The following is a 20,133-nucleotide window of genomic DNA, read 5'->3' on the forward strand; positions in this document are numbered from 1 at the left end:
TCCACTCGCCTCAGCCTCCCAAAGGCGCGGGATTACAGGCTGAGCCACCGAGCCCAGCAGTAATCATTTTTTAAAGACAAGAGTCTCTCTCTGTCGCCTAGGCTGGAGTAGAGTATTGTAATCCTTCCTCACTGCGGCCTTGACCCCCTGGGCTCAAAGGAGCCTTCTGCCTCAGTCTCCTAAGTAGCTGGAACTACAGGAACATGCCACCATGCCTGGCTAATTTTTGTATTTTTTGTAGAGACAAGAGCTCACTATATTGCCCAGGCTGGTCTCAAACTCCTGAGCTCAAGCAGTCCTCTTGCTTTGGCCTTCTAAAGTGCTGGGATTATAGGCATGAGCCCCGGTACCCAACTCAGTAATTACTTTTTGCGTATCCAATCACACTGCATTCCAAGTAGCCTAAATTATTTACAGATAAAAGAAAGGAAATCAAAATGTACACAGGAACTGTGACTCCCAAGATAAATAATAAATTCAAATAAATAAATAAAAAGTATTTTCTTTAATGGCTTCGGCAGCAGAAATAATCAACACTTCTTAGCAAAGAAATATTCAAATAGGAGATGGGTAGGAAAATCAGAAATACAGTGGAAGTCTTTACTTAGTTTTATTCATTTATTGATATAAATATAATAAACATAAAAATAATTCAAGTAATTAATATTTAAATAAATATGTATAAACATTTAAAAAGCAATTTTAAGCCAATTTTCCAAATTAAGGTGATAATAGAAAATTATAAATATATATAATGGTATATTAAAATTTTATATTTTAGTATATTTCTCTGTTGGGATAGCTAGTTTGTTGAAATTCATGATTAGTTTTGTCTTTTTAAAATATGATTGTAGCTTGTCTCCTTGATGCTCAATGAATTAACCTAATAAGACAATGCTTACTCATTCAGTCATTCCCTTATTTACTCAAAAGAATATAAACTCTGGTTACTATGTTAGAAGATCAATTAGAATTGATCAATTTCTAACAAAGACTACTATGGATTGTGAAGAAGTGGCCAATGTAATGTTACTGACTAATTTACCCCATAATCACCCCCCAGCTGTTTATGAAGACGTATGTTTTTAGCAGAAAAAGTAATAGGTAAACATTAAACATAACATACCTTACAGTTGCATTATGGTGTTGCCTCTTCTGAAAGTGGTCAGAACGGCAGCCATCTGATTATCTGACTTGTGTGTGTGTGTGTGTGTGTGTGTGTGTGTGTGTGTGTGTGTGTGTGTATAAGGGGGAACCCCCCAAACCCAAAATTATTATTTTTTTTCTTACGGAGTGTGGGTCTTTTGTAGTACAGGCTTCTCCTACTAGTTACGTGTTCTAGGAAACCCATCGGCATCAGTGTCAAAGTTAGCATTGTGAGAGGATGCATTCTGCTTCAATGAATTTTTTGGGGACAGACACTTTCAAGGCATTAGCCCATTATATGACGGGTGATTTACAAGTGCACCTGCACACACTGCGCTGACTGTTCAGCAGTTATTTCCCCAATATGGCGTGATTCCTGTGCCACACCCTCCCTATTGACCCCATCTCACCCAGGAGATTTTTTTGTTTGTTTGTTTTCTAAGATGAAAATGTCCTCAAAGGGAAAAATCGTGCTGATGTGGAAGAGGTAAAACAAACAAACAAATAAAAAATGGCAGAGGCAATAAAAAACATAAAAACTGATGAGTTCAACAACAGTTTTGAGAAATGGAAAAAGCATCTCAATAGGTGTATTTCACCAAACGAAGAGTAAATTGCAGTTGACTGAAGTTTAAACATGTAAGAATAAATACACGATATTTTATAAATAAAGTCTGATTTTGTTTGGGGATATGAAAATATATACATAATCTCCATCCTTTCTATATAATAATTTGGTGGTTGTTTTCTCATTTTCAGAAGGCATTTTATTATCTGCCACTTTTTTCACTTTGGCTTGTGGTCTTCAAATAGTGATTTTTCACAAGTGCAGGTATTCTTCCTTGTCAGCAAAATCTGTCGGTTGCTGTCACTTTGGAGGCATAAATACTCTGCTTCAAATTAGGCTGCAAAACGTCCATATAAAACTTCTCCAACTCACAGATAGAAACAATGTAATATCATAGTCTGATTAGATAATCAGTTGGCAATCCATTCACAATCCAGCCCAGTTATTCAAATGGGCTACTTTAGTCATGACTTGCCTAATCATCTGATAGTAAGGATGTCCAGAAGAAAGTTAATGTTCTCCAATTAGAAATGTACAAGGTCATGATGGCTGCTTAAGGAATGATGAGTTGGAAACTAGTTTTAATGACTGCATCATAATATATGCTTAATTTTAAAATTAAATGAATATGTTATAAAGACATCCTTAGATGTATAGTATTCTTTAGATTTGTTTGTATTCATCTGAAAAAATAAAATTACACAAATTGTTCACAGTATGAAAAAGATAAAGATATCTATTGTGTGTATCCAAATTGCTCCATTGGAATGATATATAGCTGCATGAAATGCTGTGGTTGCACCTTTTGTACTAATATGCTATCTTCAAGGGTGTATGTCCTTAAATGTATCATTTGGTTTACATGGTCACCAATGATTAAAAAAAAAAAGCACTTGAATACTATATAGAAAGCATTAGGAAAGTAGTTTTCATTTTATATGCAGTTATTCTTTTACATTTCTGTCACTAACAAATTGGATTAAATGCATAGTTTAAAATTAGCATTAAAAAATCCAAAATAAATTTATAGATTTTTTTTTTAAATTAGCATCAAAATCTGTTTGTTAACGCGATTGTTTTCTGATGTATATCAAAGGACAAAAAACTTTTATACTGTCAATAAAAATATTCCAGTCTATAAGTCCCTTAAACATTTATGACACTGTTTAAATATTATAAAGAACTATATGTAGCAATGTACAAAAAAATTAAAAATCTAATTTAAGTTACCAGAAACATAGTTCCAGTCAGTTTACTGGTTATTTCCTTCTACCTTCTCCAAATACAAAGACAACAGGAATGTTTCATATTCAAAGTAACATACTTCTCAAGGCCTGTGGAAGAAATTCAAGGCAGGTAATATTAGGTGAATATTGAAGAATAGAGAAAAACATTCTGGAGATGAATATTTAGCTTAGGGACTAAGGTTAGATCCGTGCTTTAGATGTTGAAGAACAAAAGAAGACTCCTGAGGTTCTAACATATTTCAAACCAAGTAATATTCACCCAATTTCTTTTCTTTTACTAATGTTTTTCCCTGCCACTATCCTTTTCTTCTAATGAAGATTTCTTTCTTCCCTAACTCACCAAATAATAGAATAGAGCTACAACCACAGTGTTGGCACTGTTTGGAAGACAGAGATAGGGTTAAATGCTTACTTCTTCATAACCTGCCAGACTTGTTTTGTATATAGACAGAAAGTAGTGACAACATAAACACAGACATTCACACACACACGCGTGTGCGAGCAGGCTAAGCTCCTAATGCTTGTGCTAAAAGCAAACAGACCAAGCCGGGCTCGGTGGCTCAACTTGTAATCCCGCGCCTTAAGGAAGCTGAGGTGAGTGGATTGCCTGAGCCCGCGGTTCGAGACCCGCCTGGGCAGCGAGACCTCATCTCTACAATAAATCAAAATTATCAGCCGGGTGTGGTAGCACATGCCTGTAATTCCGGCTACTCGGAAGGCTGAAGCGGAAGGATTGCTGGAGCCCAGCAAGTAGAGGCTGCAGTGGCTGGGAGCGGCCACTGCACTCCAGTCTGGGTGACAGTGAGACTCCAACTCAAAAAAAAAAAAGCAAAGCAAACAGACCAACAAAAGCTGTCTACACATCAGAAGGAAATATCAAGGAAATGTCACCACAGATACTGGGCCCAGGGCTTTGCATTTCCTATCAGAGACTTTTTCTGGGGACTGTAATGAAGAAATGAATTAGGCACTGAAAAAACTCCAGGCATATACAGAATTGTAGGGCTATATTGAAACAGCAGTAGAAAAAGTCCCTTCTTCAACTTTTCTCTTTACTTTGTTTTTTGGGGGTTGTTATTAACTCCATTTTGCCACCAATATCTTCACCTTTCACTATACCTGGGAGTCTGTGAAAGTGTAGGAGGTGAAAGAGTTTTCACAGGCAGTTATCTTGAGAATGGTGAGGAGAGCAGGCAATTTCAAGTGCAGCAGCAGAAAAATGCTTGAGTTCAAGAAACACTGAACTGCCGTGACTGTTCTTAGTTGGCCATTCCAAAGCAAGAATTGAGAGTGACTCAGATTTTTGAAAATGTCAGTGTGCAGTGTATAATACAAAGAAGATCACAGATTAGTGTAGTTTTAAATATCAACTATTGGTGGTTTCTTTCACCCATGCCAACTCTGGCATATTTCCGTTTATTTTCTTCCTTCTTTCTCTAACAAAATTTGTTTAAAACAATAAGAATAAAACAATAAAAGTCATCTACATAAGTGCATAGCCATTTATAATCCAAACTTCACTATTTTTAAGGAGTAAGGGAAATAAAATACCAGAAAAATCCCCAGGGGGTACAAAAGCAAACAAATTATTCTTGCATAATAGTAATGCAACATTCACTTGTGCATAACACATTTTACATAATTATCAAAGTATTATTATAGATTTCAAGAGCATTCAAAATAGTAAAACTAAATGAAGAATACATTTCTCAATTTTCAAAATTTAATTTTATATGCGTACACACACATACAAACACACAAATAGATTTTTTAAAAATGCAAAAAGCAAGGTTTCCAAAATTATATTATGCAATATACAAGAAAAAGGGCATTGGAACTCAAAATAGAATAAAAGAAGACCTATGTTATACATTGAATCTTAATCTAAAATAGCATAATTTGTCTAAAAATTAAAAAGAGTTCTGGAATTATTCAATAAGAAGTATCTTGTAATACTTCAATAATGCAAACTTTTTCAAGTAGTAGCACAAATAAGAATTATGTAAATAAATAACTATTCCAAGAAATAATGTAAGAAATAATCCTGCTGTGACGTACTTCAAATATGTTATATCAAACAAGGCAAATCAGGTAGAAAAGAGAGACTAATTCACAGTAAGAAATCAGTATTTCACATGATTTTTTCCTTTTGTCTTCATCTCAATTGTGTGAGACCTAATTTTAGATCATTTGTAAAAAGTTATTTTTAAAAAGGAGAGATTAAAACAAAAAATTTTAAGGCTGACCTGCATTGACTGTATTTGCCTACTCAAAACCATTATTTTTTTACTGGTTCATCACTATATTTTGCAATACTAGCACATTTGAAAATGTAGTCTGAAGATGAGTGGGTATTACTAACATCGTGTTTACTGTCCTCTAAATATGATGGCAAATATCCATGTAGTAGACAAGGTACAGTCTATAAAAGCAATATTAGAGAGCCCCACTCTGCTCTGAGAACATGACCAACAGAGATTATAGCTCACATGTCTACTTGTCATCATTTTCTGTTGATAATTAATGGGATAAAAGGATTGTTAAGGAAAAATCTTCAAATCTTCATCATGAGCTTGTGTGTGGAACTGAAAATATTCGTGAAGGCTTACAAAATATAAAAGAAAAAAATTAATAAAACAAGACACCCTTCCGGAAAAATATATGTAACACAGCATGAGTGCATGTACCATAACCTAAAAATATGTTGAATAAAAGTGGCATCATTTTTTTCTTCAGTTCCCTCATGTTTGCCAATACAAAAGGTGAATTTATTGCACAGTTGAAAATTGTTGGCCATGTAAATTTCTCTTTATTGGTTATTCTTTGGAATGTTTTAATATATGTTAAAGATGCTAACTGCACTGAAATATTGAAACTATAAGAGGTACTTTATCATTGTATCACATTCAGTTAGATTTTCTTATAGGAAAGGTATTTAATGTCTACATTTGAGTTTACTTTTTGAAAATGTTAATCAAAAGACTAAAAGTATTCATGTGATTTTGATTACATTTTTAAAAGTTGAGCACACAACCAGTTTTATTCAGAAAAAATCACATATTATTATCCAAGAGTTGTGGTTTTAAGTGAGAAAGTGTTTAAATTAGAATTATAAAGAACTTTTAAGGGAAAGAATTACTTAATCATTTGAACATGGCTTTCACAATATTGAACTATATTTATGAAAGTAGGAATAAAAGATTTATGTACCAATAAATGACTTACAACTGAATAGTTTAATATCAAAATGTACTTTGGCCCAATTTTGCAATACATTAAGTGAATTATACATAATTGTTATATCAACCAATCAATGCAAAAATTATGTACTTTGCTACTTTTAAAACTATAAACTAAACTCGGAATAAACTTAGCTGCACATATGGAGAAATTGATAACTTTCATAAATGCATTTCATTTTTTTTCCGAGTCGGAATCTCACTCTGTCATCCAGGTTGGAATGCAGTGGCACAATCACAGTTCACTGCAGCCTCAAATGCCAGGGCTCAAGCTATTCTCCTACCTCAGCCTCCTGAGCAGGTGGAACTGCAGGCACACGTCACTATGCTCTGCTAGTGTGTGTGTGTGCGTGTGTGTGTGTGTGTGTGTGTGTGTGTGTGTGTGTGTGTGTGTGTGTGGTGGCAATGGGGTCTTGCGATGTTGCCCAATTTGATCTCGAACACTTGGCCTCAAGCAATCCTCCTGTCTCAGCCTCCCAAATTCCTGGGATTACAGACATGAACCATGACACCTGGCCAATTTCATTTTATAATAATATTTCATATAAAATGATACAAATACAGTTAAAATATTTATAATGGCTGTAACATTCTGCAGTTAGAAATAATTAGATTCAGGTTAAGATATCTTCTGTTTTCTTTAATGCTTTAATTAAATCCCCTCCATCCTCCTCCCCCACTTCACCATCTTTTAATATTTTTAAATCAAGACAGAATATATAAAACACAAAAAGAAAAGTGAGTTATTGTATTAGATGCCTACATTTTCTAATTGATTGAAAAGCTTGGCCCTCCCTATAAGATGAATGAACCAATCTACAGTATTTCTGTCTCTGATGTCGAATTGGGTTTCCTGGTAGACATCTCCCACCACCACTGCTGTCAAATAACCTGCGGTTCCATAGCTAAACAAGTGTTCTTTAACTTTGAAATTATTTTTGATCTCTGATGCACCTTCATCATAATATCACTGTCAAAAAGCAGAAAGTCATGAACAAATTAACAAATAGAATAAATTGGCAGCAGCATGAGCATAACTTCCTTAGGCGATGAACCTCAGGCTAAAATGAAAAAAAGAGGACAAGACTGAAAGGGAAGGTATAATGTGTCTACTTCACAGGTTTCCTAGGTGAGGTCCAAGCAGATTTAGCAAATTCTTGGTTATGAACAATTCAAACAACGCAACATTTTCAGAACTCGAAGTATTGCAAATCGATTTAAAGAGTGATCACAATGTAGAATAATAACACTGAATTGAATATAGTCAACATATACAAAGATTTATAATCACTTTAAAATATCCTTAATTTCCATATATAGACAGAGGTTGAAATTGTTATACTACAGATCCTCAGGTAACGTCATTTCCTTCAACTCTGTTTCCTTATACAATGATCAAGGGCACTGTCTATGTGAAGTTTGCATGTTCTCAAGTTCACGTAGGCTTTTTCCAAGTATGCCAGTATCCTTCCACATCCCAAAGATGTGCATGCTAGTTCACTAGTGTGTCTACATTGTCCCAGTCTGAGTGAAAGTGTGTGTGTGTGCACACGTGTGTGTGTGTGTGTGTGTGTGTGTGTGTGTGTGTATGAATGGCATCCTGGTCTTGATGTTTTCTCACCTTGGACCTTGAGTTGCTGGGATAAGCTTGGTCACCTGGAACCCTAAGCATCAATAATCGAGTAAATAATTTTCTCACTTGTTTTTATTAATCTTCCTTAAATATATGTATACCTCACATGAATATCAATACTTAATATTAAAAGTATTTGGGTTTTTATTAAGCAGTTTGGTAATGTTTTTGTGACCAGAAATATGCCATTGGAACTTACCTCTTGCCTATATCAATTAGTTTATAGTAAAATTAGTTTTGTTATAAGTAGTTTTACTTAAAGTTACAGTTTCTAAGAAACTTTCACAACTTTAAGTGAGGATTTACTGTACTCTAGTTGATTTAGTTACCAACTCCATCTGGTTTGTTGCATTACAAAATAATTATCAGAAAAAAATGTTATGTTATTTACAGTGCATACAAGCAACGGGATAATCTAGATACAGGGATAAGTATTTAAAGACTCTTGAATCACGTATAATTATGACAACTGACACTATACTAACACCATGAAACGTAGTCAAACAACAATGTAAAAAATAAACATGGTTCATGTGAATAATCATTATATAGGAAGTTTTGTACCAATATTCTGTATTTATTGGGGGAATAAAAAATTAATGAGGAAAATGTGAGGCCCCACTCCTAGTTAACATACAGTGCCATTCTAGCATATCAACTACAAAATGATGGTAATACTCAACCAAAATAAAAGAATACATATTTTTATGACTAAATAAATATTTGGTATAAGAAATGAATTTCATTTGTTTAATGAAGATTTTCTTGACAGCATGCATAGATCTAGTGCAATAGTTCTAGATGATAAACCTAAATAGATTTGTAATTACAGAATGACTTTTAAGTGGAAAACAGAGCAACAATAAACTAATTCATTTTTAAAAAATTAGACCAAGTAGAATTGTGTCCAGTAGTTCTAATATTTCTGCATTAAAATATAATAACAACGTTACAACCAATTTTGATGTGGTAAGATTAAGAATTCATTTAAAGTTTTTTATCTAAATGATTATATTTACTTGCGATCTAATAGATACTAAATTCAGAGTTTCTTAAAACTAATTTCATGTTTATTATATTAAAAATTGTCTTAGTTTGATTATATCTACATTCTTAGTTTCCTTGGATTCACTGCTCATCAATTGCCTGGAAAACTTTCTATTTTATAGAAATAATTTAAAGTTGGAGAGAATCTTTATTGGAAGTGCATACAATAGAAATCAAAACAAAACCAAACACTGCTGCTTGTATTGTGATGTTTACAAATTTGTCAGAGCTACAGCCCAAAGTATGAGAACATAAGAGTATGAAAATTCATACTACCAATTGACTTGCCATGTGGAAAAGCTAGATATCAGATTTAGGTTAGAAGAAGTAAATGTATATTTTTCTAATCACTTTAAAATTAAAATTACTTTTTAAATTATGCTTCTCTTCCTTTTTTGGCATTGGAAGCAATGTGGCCTTTAGTATTATAACAAATATAATAGACTAAATTTTAATGCAATTTTACTTTTAAAACATTCCAGATAGATATTCAACCACATAAATTTTAACAAAAACATTAAATTTCTGAAAAATACACGATTGTATTTTTAAGTTACTTTACAAAATTTTTAATATAATATGTATTATGTATGTAACATATCTTCAATATGAAGATCTTAAATTTCTCACTTAGTTGGTTAGATGTTATATTACAGCTTTTAAAATTTACAAACAAAAAAGTCATTTCAATTATTAAGAGAATACATGGGTACTCATTCATATGGATATCCAATGCACACTTAAAAAGATGGGTAAACTAAATTCTTCTTATTAGTATTATTTATGAAATCATGGTTCAAATCTCTAAAGAGAGATTCAAATTTTTTGAAAAGCTATGCATTTTTCTTTTTTCAAGTATTTACTATGCACCTACATATGACAAAACAGCTTTAATATTCAACATTATGATTATTTTACATTTTTAACTTAGGAAATTTATCACTAAAATAATGCATTTGATTTTAATTAATTTTAGTTGAATCTTATTTGATTGTCTAAGGAAATACCTACATCATGTTTACTTATAAATCAACTTATTATTTTTATTTTAAATGAGAAATGATGAGCATATTCTTGCATAATAAATAGCAATCCAAATAAAACAATTTGTAATTAATATAACAGAAAACTGATTTGGTATAAAGAAATGAGTGAAAACAACAGAAAAATAAAAAGATCTTTCCCAAATACAAAAAAAATCTGACCTTCTTTTTGATTATATTAGCTATTATGAAAAGATGTTTGATATTTATTCCTCATTCCACTTAATGGTAGTATTCTTAAAATTTAATGTATTTTTAATATTTATCATCAGATTTATATTGAAATATTTTGATATTATTAATCTTATGAAACAAAATTATTTGCTATAGTCATAGTTATACAAGCATATATTTCACAAAACAAATACAATATCAATGTACCATAAGGTCTTAACATTACATATTTAATATATAATAAATTATTCACTTGGAAAGAAAATTGTGAGTTTATGAAAGAAAAACTAGCTAAGTGTTTAAAATCCAAAGTTCTTTAGTAATATTCTAATATTCTTTAATGATCCAAAGTAGAGACAACAGAATTTTGAAATATAGGAAAATTAAAAATAATTTTTAAAAATAAAAGGTGTGGCTTGACAAACTCAAGCAACTTCACAATTTCAAATTATAAACTTTCTAAAATAGTCAAGGTGATGACAGTAAGTAAATATTTGATCATCCAAGTATTCATCAAGGTTAAAATTTTACAAGTCTGGAGGGAATGAATGAAGAATGACTATTTTGCTATCAAAATAGCTCAAAGACTTCTGAAACTGTGCTTTGTGAGACTCATAAGTGAAACAGAAAATCCATTCTTGTGCCTCCTGTTTTCTGTCTCTATGGTTAACATACAAATTGCAAGTTAATAATTATGTTGTTGTACCTCAAATGCGAAAGCAGCTAAATTTTTCACAATAAATACAACTTCCTAGATAACAATTGATGTATAAAAAAGTTTAGAAAAATATGTGAATATATATTCAAAAATAGTGTCTGTAGTCATGGTGTCTTATGACAAAATGCAATGATATTTTAAAATATTAAAACTCTCCCACTGAAATATACATGCAGTCAGCCCTAGAGAAAAACATGTCCTGTGTGGGTAACTGCCCTGAGGAATGTATTATTCCTTCTAGATTACTTTTTCCCTGGAGGTAACATTCTCATTAAAAAGATGAACTGATTTTCTCACACCCAGGGGAAAATACACAGTTCCCAAAAAAGCTTTCTAAATAGATAAACACCTCATGAGAGTTAAAAAATACCAGGAGCGTATCTATTGAAAATGTCTGAAAACTTCACCAGAATCTCCATTAAAGCATGCCCTGAACTTTAAAACAGTAACGTAAGCTCAGAATAGCAACAATTACTTTTCTTCTTAATAAAAAAGTTCAATTATACTAACAAAGCAAAATAAATAATTACAATTAAAAATTGGAATATGAATTTTATGCCCAAGTTCTCTAGTTTTAGTCCCATTTTTTTTCACTATCTGAACTTAAAATTTTAAGAAAACTATTAAAAGGGAGCCATTTGGGAAATATTTTCAGTATATAGTATAAATACCTTTAAAAATCACTAGTAGCATCCTCAATGGTTTCCTATAAATATGTGTGCCAAAATACTAGACACTCACTAAATATTCTTATTGACATTTCGCTATTTTGAAGTTTATATCAAGATAAATTGAGGTGCAATGGAGCAATCGGGATGTTTATGACATTCACTAAATTCACCTTAGTCTGTAGACATCTATAAATATACATTTGTTCATTCATTAGCTGAGTGCCTACAAAATGCCAAGTGCAAGTCTAGGATCAGGTAATATATACAACCATTATCCCAGCTATCTGTTTTTCCTACTATAATATTATAGCAAGCACTAAATTAAGGAATTCTTATTTTGTTTAGATGACTTTTGGCCAGTTAATTGAAAATAAATGACTATGATTAAAATAGCTCTGGCACAGAATAGAACATTTGAATAGAACCATGCAAATGTTGCAAGTTGTAAGATGATATTCACTGAGACCTTTGTATTAGTTGTCTCAGCTTGCTACACTTTCTATATATTTCAAGACATTAGTTTTAATGTACTTGATTTTCTGTTCATTAATAGAGAATGAATGATTTGTTTATTATTTTTATAGTAAACCTGTCATTGCTACCATTTTAAATTTTAATCATTAGAATTCTCTATAGCATTTGTAACGATTTCTTTGAGCATTTGAGAAGGAACCCAGATTGTCACTGAAATTAGTAAACACCAGCAGTAACAATATTTGAAAATATTAAAAAGATAATTTTATCTTTGAACTAATAGTCAAACTTATACCACAGAGATAAAAGGAAATCAGAACAATTTATATTTTATATAAACATATGTATATAATATAATATATACTTTATTATTAATCATTATATAGAAGTGCATATTAGAGTTTAGAATATTAAAATTATTAATGATGTATGCCATATTTGTTGTACTTTTTCCAATCAGCTCTGCAAAAAAAAGGCCACAGATTCTTAAATATTGTAAGTATGCTCAGTATTGTTTGAATTAAAACCATAATAATGGAAATTACCTTACAAATAATTTCAAAATATGTTCAAAGCAAAGTAAGCAAATATATTTTTTAAAACAAACATCTAATTTAGAAACAGTACTCACTTTTTGGCGAAATAAACATTGATTATGTATTTTTTGAAATGTACTGAAAGCTCCGTGTTATCATTTCAAAGGGTAAAAATATGTAATACAGTCAATAAAACTACATAAATAAGTTATTTCTTATTCAAGGAAGTCCTACTTTTCAATATACTGTTAATTATCTACAAATGATCATTTAATTTTTTAAAAAAATATGAGTTGATAATTTAAAAACACATTTCAAACTAATATTATTTTACAAATATTAAACACACATGATATGAGAAAGATGTTTTTTTCTGAAAGATATAGTTATACTTTTCATAAGTGCATAGTGTAAATAGAAATATTATTAATCATCATGTTGCTGATTTTAGAGTCACAGTTGACACACACGCCGCAGAAAATAACTTAAAAGCCTAAATTTCCTTCAGCTCTTCATAAACCAAATTTCTTGTATTCATCTTTACAGACTGAAATTAAGACAGAGACACAAAGAAAGTTGCCAAAGGATACACCATCAATCTATGTTGGAAAAAGAAACATAATTCAGAATAATAGAGTCACTATTTTGTCTTTTAGCCAATGGCTACCATTTGACATAAAATAACAGCAAATACTTTGCAACTATTGTTTTGTTATTTCAGGCACAACCTATTTCACTTTCAATGAAGCAAAAAGCTAAGATTACATAATTGCCAAATCAAGTCAATAGTAAAAGAAAATCCCAACTAAAGCGTAGCAGTATATTTATATAGCAATATATACATATATGACAATATTTAGGCTATTTTTTTGTTAGAAAAGTGACATACATGACAAAATTCCAAATTCTCTTTAGTATGTTAATTTTTTATCTCAAGAAAGTGGAAAACAATTTTTTAAAAACCGTATTTGGAGAGTTTGGGAATTTCATTATATTATCTGTTTACTTCCTGTAGTAATACACCAATATATAAACAACTTATAAATACAGTTAGTAATTGTGAATAGTATAATTCCTCTACTATTAACATACTACAACCAGTTTTCCCTTGAATGTAAACTTATTTATTCTGCTTTTTCTTATATTTAGATTTCTTTGTAATATAAACCTACATAGAATTTGCTACCTCATATATGATATATAAAGCATGGATAAACTCTGAGTTCCCAAAAAGCAATACCTGAAGAATTCATGATTATGATACATACATTTTAATATTAGAAAGACAAATTTTATTTTAACATAGTTGAAAGCTCAAATATTCCCATGGTCTAGCAGAAAATATTAAATTATAAAAAATTGGTATGCTAGGACAATATGGAAACTGTTCAGCTAGCCAAAAGGCATTTGAATTACAATGTTTTAAAAAGGAAGTAAAGCTGTTCTGATGAAATAAAACAGATTTTTCAAGGGTTAACTTGTGGGTCACCACTTAACAAGCATTGCTCTAGTGTTTAGAGTGTACCATAGTGGCATTTTGTATACTCTATGAGTCACTCTGTTAATCAAAGTATGCAATTTTCAACATATTAAAACAGAAATTATCATAGATGCTGTAGATTTAGGGTGATTATTATGAAACAAAAAAATCTGTGGTGACAATTTACATTCCACATCCCCTTACTCACATTAAGTTCTGCTTATATAGTACTTGATTGTTACATTAGTAGTGACGTCGGGTAATCATATTTTTGTTTTAACAATATGGAGAGATGTCATTAATTTGGCTTAAGATAATCTTAAAATTCATGTGTTAGTGAATGAAATAGATATATCAAGTTGCTTTTTTAAAAAAATGGGTTAATGGAACGATTCAAAAAATGAGAATTAAACATAAAAATAAACACCATATATGCTTAACTTTGGGCACAGAGTTTTAAAATGGAGAGTATAAGTCAAAGCCATAACTAGACAACAGATGACTCAAGTACATGCTATGCAGAAAATATCTTTCTCAGGTAAAACTTTTTAAAGGAAGATAGTTAATAGTTAACTTAAAAGTGAAAGACTATGAAAGCCATATAAAATTAGCAATTTCATAAAATGTATAGTTTTATAGAAAGGCCTTTCTTTAAATAATTTTCTGTATGTACAACTAATTAAATTTGGAGAAGATATTTTACATTTTGAAGCTAAATACTCCATATTTATCTTTTACATTAAAAAAATTCTACTGAGATACTAAATTTTCATCTAAGAATTGGGGATCTTTAATCACAACAGAGTGTAGAATATAATTATATTAATTGAATCCATTTAAATGACAGTTTGGTGTATAGTTTTGAATATTTTCTGTAAGTCATTTCTAGAGCTCAATGTTCTCATTTGAAGGCACCTATACGCTCATGGTAACTAGCTGTAAAAATCTGGGGACAATCCTAAAGTTGAGAGATCATGTTTGAATGAAAACAATTAATTACAATTTAACAAGTGCTAGTTCATGCTGTGTACCTTAATACTTGTTTACTAAGTGACAAAAATGAAGAACCCATATTATGTGCATTGGTATTTTTTCAGGAGACTTTAGCATGAGTAGAGTTCAGTAATAAAAGCAAAACATTCATCATGAACATTATATTTTGAAATGGAGATTTAATGTAGATATTAAAACTCAGGATTTAAATAAATTTGATATCTATGAATTTTCCATTATTACTAAAAGTTTCAGAAGTGAAACACTTTTAACTTTGGCTTTAAATAAGGCAAAATATTCTATGGTTGTAAAATCAAAAAACATGATTTTTGGTGTGGATATATTTTATAAATATATCATTACAGGTGGGATATATTTATTGGTCAATAATTTACTTTATATATCAATTTTACATTTAGCATTTAAAATCTTAATCTGCATGACCTTGAAGAACTGCTCATGTAGAAAACATGCTGGTCAATGTATTACAGCATATGAAAATAATTTTGCTGTTGCCACCTTTCATATTTTATTTAAATAAGCACGCCTCAAACTGAAAATATACAGCAATTTTTGTTTCACTAATATTAAGTTTTGTTTTTAACAAAATATACAATAAGATTCTTAACAATTATGTTATTTGGGAATGTTAAAAGTCATCACTGATGGTAGAAATGAAATTGTGAGTAAAAAAATCTAAAATATGCATATTTCAGACTCTAAAAAGTAACAGAATTTTGCTACTTGCATAACTATATATAAATATAAATATGATTCAATATTGACTTATAACAAGAAAATATAATTGAATTTTTAGGTTATGTGTTGAAAATCTCTTAAACTATATGATCTATAAATAAGTTTGTCCAATCTAGACCAAGGTATTAATGAGCTTTCAAGATAAAACCACAGATCTATCTATACATATGTTAAATGTCAAACAACAACTACAACAAAAAACTCATCTTTCAAAACACTTGTTCATAATTTCCACTTTTAGAGACATTTATACTTTTAAGAATATACATGTTTATTTCATAGTAGAAATATACAATATTCCTTCATGATTACTAATAAAGATACTTAATTTAAAAATCTCGTAAGATTTCTATCCAACATATCTCTGAATATTACTTAGTCTTTTTAAAATGACTTTCCTAATAGCTAATAAAAATGTATCTGACATACTTACTATTATGCAATATATCATTTTTCTTATTTTGAAATTAAATAGAATATAAGGTCAAATTATTTCATATTTGCATTTCACCAGCTCCATATAAAGTATTTGCATTTTAATCTTCAAAAATTAAAAAAATTTAAATCATTCAAACTTAGAGTTAATTATTGTTCTTTTAAAAATGAGTACAAAATTTATCATTTTATAATATTAGTAAAATTGTCATAAGAAATATTTGATCAATGTCTTGTAAGTCAAATGGTTTGCTCTAAACAGAAAAGCAAATATTATATTATACACTCAAATATGATACTGCATCAAATTCCTTTTTATTCCTAAGACATAGAAATGAAAATATAATTTGAAAATCTTAAACACATTGAAATATAAAGAACCTTGGATACAAATTGTGTACGCGATGACTCTTTGATAACCCGTTTTTGTATGTCACATACATGTTACATATACTCATGAAAATATATGTAGATAGCATAGAAAAGAATTATATTAATTTGAAATTAATAAAAATTTACAGCTGTTATATGCAATATCAATGAATATAAGGTTTATTTGAATGTAGATGTTAGATCATTATTTTTAGTCACATAACTAATGTCTACTCAACTACTTTAATTTTGTCATATATTTATAATTGCAAATAGTGGAGAACTTCAAAGAATTTGAGGAACATTAGCCATAAATACAATAGTTACCTTGATATCAGTTTAATTACTACTTTGACAACATTTTATTCCCTTTGAAACCCAATTTATCTTTGTTAATTAATTTTAACGTTGGTTTCTAGTGTTTAAATCTGTTCCTTTGTTGTTTCTAGTTTCTTTTTCTTAGTGTAAAATTTATTCTTCAAAATAGTCATACCAAACATTTTTTTTCCATGTCTGCAAATATCTTAACTTGTAGACATCTGAAGTGCAAGACAAGTGTGTTTTCAAGTGAGTAGACAGCATATTTGTGATCTGCCTTTTTTTTCCCCATTAGTTTGGAGTTCTGTGACTTTGGGTACCAAATTTGGAGCTCTTGAAATTACATAGCCAGTTTTTAGCATTTGAAATGAATACTCAGCTATTCTCACTCTTTCTCTTACCCTACTAAAAATAATGAAGAAAAATATAAAAATGAAAAAAAAAGAGGAAACAAGGAGATACAAGAAAAGAAAAAGAGAGTTAGAAATGATAGAGTAAAAAAAGATAATAGTACATATTAATTTGAATATTTTGCCAACAATACAAGGTAGTAACAAGAATACAGTTAATGTATAAGGCAAGAAACTGCAATCTTAGACTGAATTCTTAAATTGCAACCTTTTCTATATTACCTGTAGGTGTTCTCATTATACACTATTTTGATTTTCTTATTAGTGTTGAGACACAGTGGTAAGGGACAGACTTGTATACCCAGGACATTTATCAAAATTTTTTACTTTACATTTTTAAAGATGATAATCTTGCCTAAACAAAAAATTTGTTCCAAGTATGATGTTGTATGCTAAGACTGTTTAACTAATAACTTCAATCAATAGGTTAGCTGTAAATGATTTTGTGTATTAGCATACAAATTAACTACATTTACATGGAATATATTTATCTGCGATAATTTAAGTATTTACATTATAATCATAGAGATAAAAATAATATTTTGTAAATCTACGTGGAAATATATTTACATGAGATTATGCAACATACTAAATAGAATAAGCACAAAGAGTAAGCTTAGTTTGCATCCAAATTTTAATTGATGCCTGAAATATTACATATTGTTGTTCCCCAAAATTCTGTGGAGAGGATTTGCAGGGTTCCACCTACTGCTGGTTTGAAAAAAAATTAAATGCTCTGTAAATCTTTGAACAATACAATACTAAACTTTCTTTGGAAGTTACTTATGTTACCCAGAACTAAGTATTTAATTTCATGTAATTGTTATCTTACTGTTTTATTCATCAATTAAGAAATAAAACTTAGTCACATGGAGTATTCTACTTTACATTAATATTTTTTAATTTGTAAAACTGTCACATCCATATATAATAAGGTTGAGGAAGTGATATTGACATTTTAAAAGAAAGAAAAAAACCAGCCATTGTGAAGAATAATAACAATCCCAATTGTGAAGTCAAATGCTAGTATTTATTTTTTCTTTTTTAATCCTGGATCTCATATAGAGGAGGTAGATGAAGAGCAAGAGATACACTTTTTTCAAGATAATATCATGGCATTATTAAGCTTATTCCTTTCCCCTTTGAAAAAAAAAATTGGAAGGGAAAATGCTGCAAAGAATATGGACAGCCTACTCCACTTGGTCAATGTAGCATTCCTTTTTTAATTTTTATCTTTTTATTTTTCTTTCTTTTTTAATCCTCAGGGAAACTGTTGCTACCTGTTCAATCTGAATTCATGTAACGACTGTCAATTTACTCATGGGTGAATGCTGCCTCTTTGTGGCAGAATGCCATGGAAATTGTTCCTTAAACATAAAGTTCATGAACAGCCCTTGATATTGTACACATTCCAGGCAAGGTTATGGAGACGTCAACCAATAGCACAGAAGCACGTGGCCCTTTAAGTCTATGATCAATTCAAACATTTCTTATTCTTAAATTCTAATCTAAATTCACCAGCAAACCTTAAAGGTGAACAGCTCATACCCATCAACATTTTGAGCATTTAGAATACAGATCAACTTTAGATAAAGTATCCATCATAATTGTTGAAAGTAGTTTTACACAATTTTAAATATAAAAACTATGGAAAATTGTATATTGAATAAATAATACTGATGTGACATAATACATAATACTGAGAGAAAAATGAATATGTAATATATTACTTACCATGCTCCATGTATTAGATGAATACTTCAGTAAGGAAACAATGTATACAATTGAAACATCATTAATAAACACATTAAGTGAAGCATTCAGAAAAATATACTTCCATGAATCAACCAAGGCATAAATTATGTGTGTGTGTATTTTTAAATTTTGGTAATCAAGGGAAAGATATTTTCTATTAGGAATACAGTTTAGCTACTGTTTCCTAAATTGTTAATGGACACTCCATCAATCACACATGGGTAAATCTTTTGCACCTTAAGTAATCATTACTTCCATCCCTCATATTTGACATAGTTATCAAGTGTTTATTCAGAAACTATTTAAAAAATTACATGTGCTGGGATACATATGAGACTGTAACAACAGTAGCCCCATCTTACAGAGATCCTGTTTGCCATTATCATCATTGCTTGCTGCCCACAGGGATAAAGACATTGTATAAGAGACTTGTACAGTCCATCATTTGGTCTTCTGAAGTGCCAGTACAAGTGGATCTGTACAAATGCAATTGGGTTTGGTTAAACAATCAAAACTTGGCTACTACAGTAGTCAAATTAATATATCATTTTGGTTCACTAATGAAAATACTTTTAAATCTTTTCTAATAAAACCAAAAACTTGCACACGAATCTCACTCGAATGGCCCAATTAATTGCCCTATTTTTTTCTTTTATACATTGGGATACAATCAACTTTTATAAAAAAAAAAAAACAACAAATATACAGATCCAGTCGGGTGGGTGGGATTGGCTTTTAAAGATTTTTGTCATTAAGTTCTCCACATCTTTAATGATTTAAAATGCCTTCCTGATATCACTTCAGTTTTGGAAATGCAGCTCCCAATACAGTGCGACACCTCTGTGAAATCATAGGCTAAATAGTGAAGGAACGAGGAATGCTAAATGTGCATATAAAAATAGGTGCTACAATAAAATATTTGTATATTTCATCAATAAGTTATTTTGACTAATCAATTATGGATCATATAGCTCTGTAATTTTAATGATTTGTCCACATCTATGGCGATCCTTTTTAGGATCACAATACTTTTGTGTTTTAATTCAAATGTCCAGAATGCATACAAACAACACCCTTTAAAAACAAAGGAGGGGAATGAGAAGGGTGGAGGGGTG

The sequence above is a fragment of the Carlito syrichta genome, unplaced genomic scaffold (genome assembly GCF_000164805.1).
Source record: "Carlito syrichta isolate Samal-C Ts95f unplaced genomic scaffold, Tarsius_syrichta-2.0.1 Scaffold304612, whole genome shotgun sequence".
NCBI lineage: Eukaryota > Metazoa > Chordata > Mammalia > Primates > Tarsiidae > Carlito > Carlito syrichta.